Below are 14758 nucleotides of genomic sequence, written 5' to 3' on the forward strand. Positions count from 1 at the left end.
AATGACATACAGTGGTGACAATTGCGGGGTGAGAGGAGAGGAGAGAGGGTCAAGGGGAGGAAAGGAGCTCAGTGCATTGGGGGGTGGGTCCCCCAGCAGTCTAAGCCTATGGCAGCATAACTATAACTAACTATATGCTTTATTAAAGAGGACGGTTTTAAGCCTAGACTTAAAAGTAGAGAGGGTGTCTGCTTCTTGAATCTGAACTGGGAGCTGGTTCCACAGGAGAGGAGCTTGATAGCTAAAGGCTCTACCTCCCATTCTACCTTTGGAAATTCTGGGAACCACAGATAGGCCTGTAAATTATTAACAATAAAACAACCAACCTTCAATTTAAGAATCTCAGGTTCATACAGTCCATGAGAGTTCTTTTAAAGTTTTCCTTTTTGTGGCCCAAAACTGTTTTAGTAGTTAACTGCACAAGGAATGGCAGAAAAGTAGTTAAACTACTAGAATCCCTGTGCAAATATGAATATAGTAGAACCACCATCAACTACTGCAAAATGTTCTTAAACTACGAGTTTAATGATTTGAAGTTGGCCACTCCAACACAGACTGTGGCTCATCAGGATAAAGCACTTATTTCAGGCCTTTTTACAATATTATTGACTATAAAATATAACAGATCTTGAAGAGTAAAACCTGTCAAATATATAGAGAACTCAGATCCAAAACTTTTATTGAAATAGGGGATTTGCAAACAAATCGAATTAAAGCCCAAGAGTGTTAAATACTGTCTGTTGTTAGTGTTCTGTTGTGATGTGGTATCAACTCAGTCTGATCAGCTGCAGCATTCAATCACTAGTAGGTTTTCAATACTGTCCTCCATGCAGGATGTTCTCATGTATCCTCACTTATCCGCAGACATCGCTCTTTGATCCTCAGTGTTTAGAGTGATAGACGAGGGTTTGGTACATTCTTCAGCATGAAGTGGAGGAATAAATTCCAGGGCAATTGAGGAGCAAGGAACAATCTATGAGACATGAGATGTATGTATCCGTTGTACCAAAAGGCTAGAACTGGTCAATGGAATTGGTTAATGAAATAGAAAATCTGTGATATTTTCAGGTAAACCTGGAAGTAATGAGAATGTCTGAGAATTGAGAAACTGTTGACATGTAAAATCTAGCAGTATCTCAGGCCAGAAATCCTATGTAAGCAAAGTTAGGACATTGGCCATGTTAACTTAATGACTATGTGTACTCAGATCTAATTGAGTTCAACTGGACCACAGGTTAAGATGACCCTCAAGTGGATTAGATCATCACAACTTCTTCATTAAAACTGAGCTGCTTTTAAGCATCTAGCAGAGCTACTGTATATTTTCACTATCTAAAGCATATTTTTAAAGGAAAAAGAGACTTTAGATAAAATGTTTAGATTTTGTACAGGAAGTATTGCTGCAGAAACAACAGTTAGCATGTAGGTGTGTGTGAAAAAACAAAAAGAGTGTCCAGGTTAAACCTTAGTGGGCTGCTACAAAGCTTCAAAGGCAGAAGGAAAACAGAGCCAAGGGGTCCACAGATATAAATTATACTCTGTTTCTTGAATACCCCACCATCGCTGGGCACATTTTCTAAAGATAAGACCTTATCTAAGGAGCTTTTTGATGTTTTCTGCCATAATATACTTTTCACAGCTTTCTCATTTAGCAGATATTTCCATGGAAGAACATGCAGAACAATCTAACAGCTCCACTAATTTCCTGCATTTCCTACAGGTGAGGTTTCCTGAAACGTTAAAGGATTAGTGCATAGTCACATAGCTAAAGTGGGAACTGTAAGAAGGAACTTTAACAAAATAAATTGACAGAGTAAAAATATATTATTTTACATATACCAGCACAGATACTGTGCAGGACCCTAAAGCTTCCAGGCCTCTTATAGAGGACCCAAGCTTGAAGGAAGGAAAATGACTGCCCCAAAAAGCAGGGGTGAGTGGTCGAATATTTTATATACTTCTTTGTTTGTTTGTTTTTTGTTTTTTGTTTAATATAGACCACTCCTATACTGAAGCAAGCACATGCATTACTCAATACCCATATACATCGCTGGCTGTTTCCAGTCCAATTGCAATAACAGCAACTGAAGGAAAATGAGTAAATAAGTTAGAAGCTGTGCATTGACTCAATTTGAGATTTTTCACTGGGCCGTGGTCTTAATTTCTTTTCTATGTGCAGACACAAGATGGTGCTCTAATGTTAAGTACAAACAATATCTACTGCATCCAAGTTTATTATAAATAAGTTGATAATATAGATCAAATGATAGATGAAAAACAGCATGTAATTTGCCATCGTTCATAAAATTCCGTAATACTTTTTAGATTTTTTAAATAACATAGTAAAACTGAATTATTAGGTACGCCTATGAAGACTGTTTTATACTTTATATCTTTTGTCGCCTGTGATATCAAGGTTCTAAAGGCTACTAAAAGGCTAAACCTACTAGTTTTGCTGTTTATATCTGTAAAATATCCTTTTTGAACGTAGTCATAAATCTTTTTCAAAGAAATATGTTAGAGACTACTTGCCCACCCATTGCTACCCTCTGGTTGGGCAGGTGTCCTGTCAATCAATAGACCGGTCTGTTTTGCTATCTTCACTTGCTTCTAAAAAATCTGGAAACTGAAACGTCAAGACCTAATTTTGTTTTTTTATCAGCGTAAAATAAAAAATAACAACAGAGTATTTAGTCAAGTACCAGACGCAATCGCAGTATTTGTTTTAATTTTAAAAACAGCTAAAAAAGTTATATAGTTATGGTAATTCTAGTTAATAGGCTACATTTACATAACATTGGAATATAAGGTTACAAAAAAAAAAAAAGAATCGGTAGAAAGTAGACTTACCGTTTTCGATAAAACATCCTATCCGTCATTACAAAAACCCCAATCTTTCCTGGTCTCTACACATTTATTGTACGTAGACTAAATGCCTTTCCGTTTTCTAACTCGCCTTTATCAGCCGTTTTAGATAAATCCTGTAGTCACTGAAGGCATCAGTAGTTCCATTGTGGCCCAGCAGAGCCAACGCCATCACACGCAGCGGCTACGTCGAGCAGCCAGCACGGCGACATCAGGGCCACCCCAGCAGCGAAGCCTTTATTTCTGTCAAATTATTTCAATATAGCTGCAATGGAATATTGTGTTGCGGATTATTAAACGCGTTCGAACTGGTAAGAAACATCATTTTCCACTTTACACATCATTCATTCTCGTTTCTGCCACTAAAGCGAAGTGAATTACTTTGATTTTTCCAGGTATTATTGTTATTGACGTTTGTTCACCATGCTTAGCTTGTTTGCTAGCATCATCTCCGTCTACATCTAAATGGAAAGAGTGTCTGGGTGAGGCGTCGACAGTTTTTAATACGATACTCGTGTGTGTATTCCGTGAAATATATACTCTAGCACATATCCAGCCTGTGTAACTGGAATAAAGAGCCCAGAGCTAATTAGACAAATGGGTTATTTCCAGTCGCTGGCCAAAAAAAAAAAACCAAACAAAAAAAAACACACAAATATAACTGTGTCAATTACCAATATACTTCATCTTGACTGGTTTTCTATCCTTTCTGTTCGGAGGTTTACCATACTCTCCCCCCTTTTCAACCCCCCCCTCCCCTTCTCCAATCATCAGCAGCAGCAGCATCTCGTATTGATGCTTAGGGGAGTCAGATGAAGGACATAACCTCCTCACATGATTCAGAGTGGCTCTCTTAACTGGGATGCTTTCAAGCTTGTGCATATAGCTAGGACAACCACAGTGCTCAGTTAACTTTGTGGAGCAGGTTGCATTCCACTGCATAAGGTGTGTAATGCAACTAAAGTGACCTGGCAGTAGTATTTGCTTAAACTGTAAGATCGGATGTTTGCTTGTGACTTTTTGTATCCTAAACATGTTGTTTTTCTCAACTAGTCAAGTGTGCGGTTAGTGTTGCATAACAATCATGTTTTTCTCTGTTTACCTCTTTCTATTTATGCAAGGCAAGATTCTTCTTTCTTTAAAAATTGAGGTTATTTGTGCTCATAACCTGGATCTCTTTAAAGCAATGATGTGCATCATTGCGTCATTATTCCCTTGGCCCACTAAACCTAGTCTGAACTGCAGCCACGTGGTGTTTGCAAAATTAATCTCATTGATGGTGTTGTTGGTTGCTGCCATCAGGCACACAACAGTTTCTCACTTACATCAACAGCAGCTTCCTCAGACTGAAGAAGCTGCTTGGATGAGTAGTGAAACATTTCTATCCAAGAATGAAGAAGTTAAGCTGACATGATTCAATCTTTGGATAACCAAACCTGGATGACTGACAATCTTCACCAACTTCACACTGTAGTTTTCACTTTTTATTTTGCTGTTGTATATTAGTATATTTGACCCTGATTCCCAACACGTAATTTCTTGGGTTTTGAGTTGTGCCAGCAGCTAGTGGACAGTTTGCTGATTCCACTAAGATTTAGATTTCTGCAGCAAGAATACAAAGTTTGGTTTTGTTGTTACAATCATGTGATGCTGCTGTGAGTTCAGGCGCTGCAGGTGCAGTGTAAGGATACATAGTATATTGTTAAGTGGTGATTGCATCTGTCCCCCAAGCTGCTGGGATAAGCTCTGTTGAGAGGCAGTAGACTTGGAAACCGAGCCCAGGAACCAGTATGCATTATGAAGTATTATTAATGTGGGAGCTACACAACCAAGTGTAGCTCACATTCTAAAGGTCCAGGGATTACAATCTTTACAAATTTGATTCATTTCATGTCTGTTGGAAGTCAGAAATAATCCTGATAAACTGGAAAATTATGTTTAATAAATAAAAAAAAAACCTTACTTTAGCTTCTGTGTTTATTGGAGCATTTTTCCAGTGGAGTTGTGTATTGAAGATGTCCTGATCTGACACACATCTTCTTGGAGAAAAAAGGTCTGCCCTTGTCAGGATCAGTTATGAGTTAAGGCTGCTGCTTTTTAGTCTCTGTGTTGTACAATTGGAAGAGACATGCAGAATTTAACAATTAAAGTCAGTTGTGTTATACATGTTGACTTATTTAGATAGACAGTTTGTAAAGCTTATAATCCTTTTACTGGTACCAAATCAAACAAATTATACGTGACTCTGTCAAGACATAGAAACTGCCTTGTTTCTGGGCATTTTTCTTTAATGTGTTTAAGACACCGATGTTTTGCTGTTTACTCAGTTGTCAGTTTATTAAGTACACCATGCCCTAACAAATATTTTCCAATAAAATTTCCATTACAAATATTTTCTTTTAGAAAGGTTTTGGTTCAAATCTATTATCATTATGGAGGATGGAGTTTGTGCTGTGGTAAATTAAACTGTGTTTTAAGAGAGCTGTTTCTGTTATTTAGCCTAGTCCCATTGATAAATTCGGTGGACAAAGTAATGGACACACAGTGGACTGGTAAAGAATACAGCCTTGAAATTTATCACATAGTTCAAAACCTTTCTGAAACTGCTGTAAACCAAACAGTATCATTTTCATAGAAGATTGTAGCAGGACTATTATGTTAGAATGACTTAGTGTTAGCTCGGTTGTAACTGAGTGTTTTTTTTTGTGTTGGTCCTAACTAGGGCTAGTACTAAAAATTGTCTTAGCATTGACGAGCTTTGGACGCTTTGAACTTAACCTGGATTGTACCTGCTCTTGTTAGTGTTACTGTATGTAGCTTTAATTCATGCTATTGGGTTGTATTGTGCTGTATCGTACACTTACCATTTAATGTATCAGTGTACGGAGACCCCACTGATAGCAGCTCACCCAGCTGGAGCATTTACTGTACTTAGTGGGAAGTGCATGTGTGAGATGTGCCCTGTGTTTTCATCAACTGGTCACTGCACACTTGTACTACTGGAATGTGCATTCAATATCATGGATGCAAACAACACTATATCTTCAAATTGCATGTTTTCAGAAAATAGACATGCATAAAAGAATCCCATGGGAAGAGCATAGAAATAACAAATATTCAGCAAAGTAATAAAATAATAATGAATTGGCAAATGTTTCGGGAAAAGGATATAGAACTACATAATCCCACTTCAAAAGTTCACTTAGGCTTTTCTGATTTTACATGTCAGTCTTCTTTAGTGAGTGATTGCTGTTTGTTTGCATCTTTTGAAACCCAACTATACAACTATGTGTGAGGCATTTTTGGTGCTCCTGTTTTTGGAGGGAATTGGCACTTTAAAAATGCTTTTCATTTATTTGGCTAAAATGTTAATAACTGTATGCCTTACAATTGAGAATAAGAACATAAGGAACATAGACTTCTTTCCTGTCAAACACATTTTGTCAAATCTTAGAATATGTTTCATGAATAATTTTTCTCTTGGTAGAAAAATGGCCACATTATAGACTAAGTCCATCATAAAGTGCAGCATAAACGACATCTCAGTGTACACAGGTAGAAAAAAAAACATTGCTCTGTTTATTCTATTTTCTTTACTTTGTTGCTAATGTTTCAGCAAGAGGCTCAAGCCCTTTAATCATATTCTGAAGTCCTGCATCCTCCATGACAGTATAGCTCTGTATATCTCTCTATGAGCAACCCAATAATTAATTATGGGTTTGTCTGAAACTACATGGAAAAGCCCTTAAAATGCTGAGGGGAGAAGGAGTTGCTCTTTCCTACCTGACTCTTTCCTCCTCGTGATGTCAACAAACACACTGGGGGTGATGTCCTACAGTTTATCATATTGGAAGTATTGCTTCAAGCATAAGACACACGTGTTGCACAGTGCTTGCACGCAGTCATTGTTTTATCCATAGCTTTTTTCCATCACTATCATAGGTAACACAAAATTTTTAATGCTTGCATTCAGCAAACCTAAACAATTATTTTTGGATCCTCTAACCTTACTTTGTCTTGTTCACTTGCCATTTTTAAGACTGACTGACAGCCACACTGGACATTTTGTCTGTAAGTTTCATTGAGTTATTGGTGCTGTGTGCAAGGCTGTCTCCCCTTTTTTCTGCACATGCCTCAACCTATTTTAAATGTACCAAATGATACCTAAACTAGTAAACTAAACGTGTCAAACTTTTTTGACTTTTTACTTGAATGTCTCCATCCCTACTCACAAGTGACTGATACCCATGATAACTAAGCCTTGTCAGCTAAACAGATAGCTTTCTGCTCAAATACACAAGTGTTTCCTGCAAGTTAAAAAATACTTACTATACTATATATATATATATATATATATATATATATATATATATATATATATATATATATATATATATATATGCTAACATCAAACCTGTGTATATTTTTAAAATGTGTGGGTTTTGGTCTTGGTAGTAGACCACAACCCACGCACTGTAGTGCGTGTAACAAGTCACTTACTCTGTAGAGGGGATGTTGGTATGTATATCTATTAATATTGATGGATAGTAAACAGCATATAGAGCCTTCTTAGACTTGTATGTACCATTGCATGGCCACAAAAACTATTATTTTACAGTCTCGAAATATAAAGTTAGTAAGTGGGAGCTACACTTGTTAGTAAGTCAAATTTTCAGTCCATCTAGTAAAACTCTGTTTGCCCTTTACTGCATTAAACCCGGTAGATTAAATGTATCCCCTACCCCATCTCATTTGCAGATGTGGAAAAAAGCCCTCATCTCAGCCGAAGGGTTGATGTCATCACATGGTACTCACAGTGGGTCAGATGCCCCAACCTCATTGGTTTGGAACTGATAGTACAGTCAGCCAGCCCTATGCTTTCAGCGTCACACCAGAACCTCAGAGGTCAGCAAGACACCACAATAGTGCTATCCTTTGTGTCACACTTCCAGTGGAGAGGGATGAAATGTGTCTCTCTTCTCTTTTCTCTCTGCATGTTTTTTTCCTCTCTGCATTTGGTGGCTGAGTCGTGACATACTCACAGTCTCAAATAAAGTTATTGTTACAGATGAGTAAATGTTGAACCATGGATGAATGGAGGCTATGACAGAGCCAGTGGGGACACACACTGACATGTGAGAGCAGAGCTACAGATCATATTATTGCCTCTGAATGCCTGCAGTCCCTCCAGTATCCCTCAGTCGCCACTCCTAGTTTTCTTTTCACTCTGCTTATCAAAAACCCAGAAGTTTCTCTGTCAAATATTTGTAAAGATTTTACATGACCCATCAGCTTCATTAAAAAATAGGAATGGTTGTGAGCCAGGCATATGCCACTGGTTCATTGTTGCAGCCATATCAAGGGAAGAAATGATGCGTGAAAGCCATACACTCTCATGAAAGCTTGGCAGAATAGGGCCCATCGAGATGTCCGTCTTAGGGGTGTTTCTTCAAAGGAATTCAATTAGCACGAGTTGTTTGTCTTGGTTCAAAGAGCTGGAATAATACAGATCCTATCATGCTGATTGTATCACACACAGCCTCAAAGCAGCCCACAACTTCGACCTGCCACAGCTCATCTTTGTGTTTGCTTATGTGTGCGTCAACTCCAAACGTGGAAAGTCAGTTGCTGGTCATGTAGTGTGGCTTAATTTCTTCTAAAAAAAAATCACGGTTGCTCATTAACATGTAGAGCACCAGTAAGTGTAGCTTTCTCTCATATCCTGCTCAGCATTTTCCATTTGTAATCTGCCTCGCTTTTTTTTCTTCCTAATCTCTCCAATTCCATTTAGCTCTCAAGTCCATTTAGCCTTTACTCAAGAGTTCAATAGTGCACTGGAGAACCTCGGCCTATATTTAAAACCCTACTACTGGATGAATTGAGGAAAAATCATTTAATTCTGTCAGCCATCGTCCAAGCTGACAGTTTCTAGTGCTGCAGAGGCAGTGGGATGGTGGGGGTAGACTACTAGAACAGGTTTCCTCCCTATGTATATGTTGAGCAGATACCCACAGATCTAAAACACAATGTGGTGGATAAAGAAGCAGCTAGGAGAGCAGAGAGCACCAACAGACACCATGCATAAGCTTTCTCACACTTTGTCTTATTTTTTTTGATATTTTTACATCCGAAACTGTTTTCATCAAGCAGTACCTTGCTGAATAGTTTTCCCCTGACTGTAGCTTGCTGCAAACCAGTGAGCAGTGTAGCAACAGCATGCAAGCTTTAAAATGCATTTAGTAGGGAAAAGGTGTTAGGGAAAACAAAGTCCTTCTCTGTAGTTTTTGTTAGTTTCAACACATGAAAGCAGAGTTCTCCTTAACTAGCTTATGAAAGAATTATAGAAACCAAATGTCAACTGGAGTGGATGAACTACAAATGTAAAAGTTTAAAAATGACAAAAAAGTTGATGTCTTGTTTTCTTGTTGTTTTTTTTTCTAATTTGCCATTTTACATTTACAATGGGAGATGAGCTGTGTAGCTGCAGACTTGTTGACGTCAGGCTGGTTTAGTGTTGTGGCTGATGGTGTATATGTATTTGGGTTCATCATCATCACTCTATAGTGTGTGTAAAAAAAAAAACCCACCATGTTCATTTATTGGTCTTCTATAAATCCAATATAATGAATATTTATCAAAAGTTCAAATGATTATTAAAACTGAAAGCTGCAAACAGAACGCCATATTGGTATGCTTCTTAACCCTTACATACCAGCATCGCCAGAACAATCTGCAATAATTGGAGTTCTGGTTACACACACGTGGGAAAATGCTACTTGTAGGGGAAAAGGACGGGCTTCTGCCACACTAAATTTTTTCTCCAGTTTGATCTCCTCCTTTCGGCACAAATACAGTCAAAAGTAGAGCTTCTCGATAAACACAATTTTGCGCTTCACTTCTTTAAGACAGAGCAGTTGTATCAGTCACATTTTTTTTTCTCAAAGGGAAACACACATCGATACGGGGTTTGGTCTTTGTGCTTGATACATGTACCAACGCTTCAGTTTTGTTTAAACCATAAGTTATTTCATTTATTTCAGTACTATTCTGTAGGGATGTAACAATTCAGACAGCTTGTGATTTTTTTTTAATACCTGATACAGGACTCCCAGTTTGATACACTCATAAGTTGACAATAGAATGTATAAAAAGAAATTAATTTAATTTATTCCATCTTAAGTATGTGAATTACAAAAAAGTACTTTGTCATTGGTTTTGTAGTTTTTCCCTTCGTAGGTAGATTACATATGTTGTAATCAAATCTCAGAATGTCTTGACTTCAGCTTTTTTAAGTGGGCAGATATCTTGCTTCTTCAAAATAAATATGAAAAATCAACATCATAATGTCTCTAATGTATAAACATTTTCCTGATTAAGGACCATCTTCTCCAACATCTGCCCTCTTTTCTGCCTTGCGGTAATTGTATTAATACATCTTGAATAGCGGTTACTTTTCACTCCAACCCCAACACAATTTGCTCAGTATAAGTCACCATTGTTTGTAGAACACCATAAACACTTAAGACTATGGTAAAGACAATTCAACACTGTGACACAGAAACCCCCCCTCCAACTAGTGATTGCTAATGTAATTGTAGAGTAACACCAGAGCAAGTATAAAGGCTTCCTACAGTTACAACTAATCAGCTAAATAAAATTGTAAAGCTTGCAAATATTCTTTGCTGTACAGCTGTGTCCCCATTATCTTCCCAAATTTGACCCATGGCATCCTCTAATTTTCTAGGATTAATTTGGATTAACTTTATATTGCGATCCTTTTATGTGTTTGGTGTGTTTTAGGTGCTGAAGCAATTCAGAGATATTTGCTTCTAAAAGCATTCGAGTGACGCTCACCCTCCTAATGCATCGGAGAAAAGCAACAATGTCTGATCGATTAATAAATTTTGTAGCATTCCTAATTATAAATTCTGAATTTTGTTGCTAGAACTAATATAAGGGGCTGAACATAGTCAGGTCGTGTTTAACGAGAAGTGAAGTTTTTCAGAGCATAGAGAGGGTGGGAAGAGCATAGAGGACTGAGTGTCACATTAGAGTAAGTTGCAGCATTAAACTTTAAATCTCGTTGCTTTCTTGTGGATCTGCTGAGGATTCATTTTCAGAATTTAACAATAGAATGGCTCTGCGTTGATGTGTAGCCTATGTCTTTACAAGCAACAGTGCCACTCCAGGGAACCTTTCAGCATCTTCAGGCTCTCCCACATCCAGACACAAGTAGCAATCATGTGGGCGTAGTTGCCCTTGCCAAAATGAGGCGGAAGTCGAACAATACATCTCAATACTGCTTTATTATTTATTAATGATATGTTTACTTTCATGGCAGGGAGGCTGATGACAAGTGTTTGTATTTTGGGGGGAAAACAAAAAGTACATTCTGTGTGTATGTTAATGGCCTGGAGAATTTTCATACATAATTAACTTGCTGTCAATTTTCCTGCTGTGTCTAATGTCATGTGTGAATGACAAAGGCTGCCTTCTGTCTCAACAAAGCCTGTCTGTGTTCCACATGGCTGATGCTGTTAGAAAATCTGCATTGCAAAGAAGCCATTATTCTTTATGGTTTCTATGAATTTCAATGTGGCCATATGCTGTTTCTGATTTGCGTCATGCACACAGACTTCCTCTCAGAGCAAACTGTTTAGTATATGTAAAAATCTGGATTCTGAGCCTTCATTTTATGTCACATAGTAACTTTGTGTTAGAATCTTTGCCAAGAGGCGCTATTATGGCCTATTTCTCCTGCAGTGTACAGTCTCCTGAACTCTGCTGCCTGTCTGCCCCCTGTGCACTGCTCTGTATTTGAATGTGTAGTCATTTCTCTGCATTGCTGATGCAGCTGCAAGATGCTGACAGAAACGATGATGGCTCATCCTGGCTATGGCATTATTCTGGGAGGCCAGACCTGGATCTGTACCAAGTCCCATTAAAAGACTGCGACATAGCCAAGCGCTAAACCTATGTTGGCAGGGTCACAGGGCTTTATCTTCAGGACACTCTGTTACATGTTAAATATCCCCCAAAGCCAGTGATGTTATTCTCACTGCAGACATTTAAAATATATTATGAGAGCGGGAGAGTGGATACAATTCAAAATCTGAATTTGTTATTATTTCCCAGATTCTACTTTGAAAAATACGGTGTATTACAAACCCATTAATCTATCTAAATTATGATGAGACGGGATTTCATATGTATACTGTAGAAATAATCTACCATGGTCTTAGTTGCTAATTTGTCCTTTTGTGATGTTAGTTTTTAAATATTTTAATTTCCAGTTAGCAACACCTTGAACTTCAGCCTGATGTGTGCCTGTAGTGACAGTGACAGCCCAAACAAAAAGTTCTGCTTAATATAATAAATTCTATGTCCATGTTTTTGTGCCACATTCTTTACATGAAGTAGAAGTATGACAATTATGATTTTTACCGTGTGTATATAAAGCTTTTATGGGGCGACTGTGGCACAGGAAGGTAGAGCGGTTGTCCAACAATCACACAGTTTTTGGTTCCATCCCCGGCTCTTCCGGTTACATGTTGAAGTGTCCTTGACCAAGACACTGAACCCCAACTTTGTTGCTCCCGGTGAGTGTTGGCCAGCTGCATAGCTGCTCCCCCATCAGTGTATGAGTCTGTGTGAGATTGTGAGTGCGAATGGGTGAATAAGAAGCAGTGTAAAACGTTTTGAGTGTCGATAGGTAGAAAAGTGCTATATAAGTGCAGACCATTTACCATTTTATCCTTTAATAAGGACTGGAAAACTCAATGTAGCATCATAATCAATCATGCACATGTGAGTATTGTATAAAGATAGATTTGAATAAAGATAGATTTGAGTCTTTCATTTAATTTCTGTCTCTGGTTAGATCACTTTTTGTTAGGTCAATGTTAGAATTGGAGATGTCAAACACGGACATTTCTGATTGGGCTTTGTGATCCATAAATGTTATTATAGATAAAAAGAGAGAGCGACCCCAAGATGTTTTGGTCGTGATCCTGATTCAGGTCCTTTATAATATTGAGTATCCAAAACAATGGGTATCTGAAACCCCTAAATAAAAGCTGTACTTTTACTTAGCAGTCTGACACAATCTAAATACTGAATTGTTGCAGAAGTTTCTGTGCCTAAGTTGTTGATACTAAATGTCAGTAACGTTAACTGGGAAAATGTGAGTTCTGAAATTGACATCATTCCATTGGGTTTTCAGAAGTACAGAATTTCAGACCATATATTTGTACAGCAGTATTATAATGACATTTCACTGAGTACAGACAGTGGCTACTATTCATGGAATGAATGTTTATTAGTAACAGCAGAAAATACTTTAGATATTAGTGGTTTTGGTCACCAAACTCACTCGAGTCACTTGCCTTGCTTTGAAGGAGAGTAGCTGACACACTAGGAGGTTGAGACAAAACATATCAGAAGTCAGTAAAGAAAGAATCAGATTTTGATCAGCTTTGTTTTAGCTGATAACAATTCTTTATAATATGCCCAGATTTGCCCCAGGACTAATTACAATCTGGGCATATTTTAAAGGATCGGTATGAGGTAAAATTGGGATCAGCTACTCCATCTACATAGAGGGTAGAACTGATAGATGATTTTATACACATTTTTCAGTGGCAGCCATTCAGGAGTCCCTAACAAGCGAGGCAAATCTAGTAATGTTCAGCGTGGCCCCTGTAGGAATATCATCAGCTGTTTGTGAACACACAAAAGCTGTTTATTGCGTCTGATATGTTCACTGAAAATCATCCTCATTTGTTTTTGTTTTAATCAACTGGGAAATCCCTCTCATGTAGTGTAGATATAGACAGAGTACTGGAGGCTTAATGTTCATCATTGTCTATTTTAATCCACTCCTCAGTCAGCCCACTGACAGTACTGACATAACAATCAGTTCACATCTGATTGTCAGAGGTCTCAAAAACACTTGGGATTTAATTGGTATTCTAGCATGTCGTATCTTTACCACAAGCCCTATAACAAAGTTTGAGGAAAAAATGGGCAGCTGAATATATATATAATCACTACTGAACTACCCCACAGTCTGCAGAGTTGCTCTAAATCTATGTAAAGGCTGCCGCCTGCAGCAGTAAGCTTTGCAAATGCAGCTATTATTGAAATGGCAAAGTGCCCTACTTACCCTTTAGAGACTAGCCCAGAAATGAACCAGAAGTGGGTGGCTGACAGCAGGCTTTATGTTAAAATGTACAAGGCCTGGCATGTCTGGGTTGCAAAGAGGGATAGCAGTCACTTGTTTACTAGCAGGCACCTCCTGTTTGGCGGAGGCCCCCAAAGAATGAAACAGTCAGTAAGGGTGTGTGTCCCTGTTGCTCAGCTAGTGGCTTCTGCAGACCTGTTCAACAAGGTCTACTGCTTGGTTCCTAGTAAATTTTATAAATCGAGGAAAAGAACATGAGGAAAGAGGTGGAAGTACAAATCTACTGGGTAAAAATTGGCCTGCATTAAAATCGTTGTCTGTTTCAGAATACATGGTTTTACAGTTTTCATTTAAAAAAAAAAAAAAAAGCTTACTTAAGTTTTTTTCTTTTTGTATACCTCCACTCAATCCTAGTAACATTGTGTTGTGTCCAAAACTGGTTCTTTAATTGAAAATACTGCTTAACCTTTATTGCCTTTTATAGCCTTATAGGTGTTGTTACTATTTTGAGTGTTCCACTATAAATGTTGTTGCTGAAAGCCTTGACTAAATCTCTCAAAAAAATTTGCAAACTGGAACTGTTTGACAGACCAAAGTTCCAATGTTGTAAAAATGTTAGGTTCCCAATGCTTCAATTTTTAAACGTGATATCAAAAATTTTATTTATTCCTGGCTATTGTATCTAATTCCAGTGTTGTGACATCCCTATTT

The 14758-nt window shown here is 37.9% G+C and overlaps 1 protein-coding gene across 3 annotated transcripts in view; it reads left to right on the forward strand.

Annotated features, from left to right (window-relative positions):
* The first annotated feature begins 3017 nt into the window (after positions 1-3017).
* fynb (FYN proto-oncogene, Src family tyrosine kinase b) overlaps positions 3018-14758 on the forward strand; it is a 70318-nt gene continuing 58577 nt past the window's right edge. Inside the window, exons 1-2 of one of the 3 annotated variants that reach the window (XM_067481823.1) lie at positions 3018-3176; positions 7624-7770. The gene's annotated coding sequence lies outside the window, so the exon portion shown is untranslated. The remainder of the gene's footprint in view (positions 3177-7623; positions 7771-14758) is intronic. The other 2 variants (XM_067481822.1, XM_067481824.1) reach the window with 2 other exon arrangements.

This window comes from Channa argus, chromosome 17 (assembly GCF_033026475.1).
Source record: "Channa argus isolate prfri chromosome 17, Channa argus male v1.0, whole genome shotgun sequence".
Taxonomy (NCBI): Eukaryota; Metazoa; Chordata; class Actinopteri; order Anabantiformes; family Channidae; genus Channa; species Channa argus.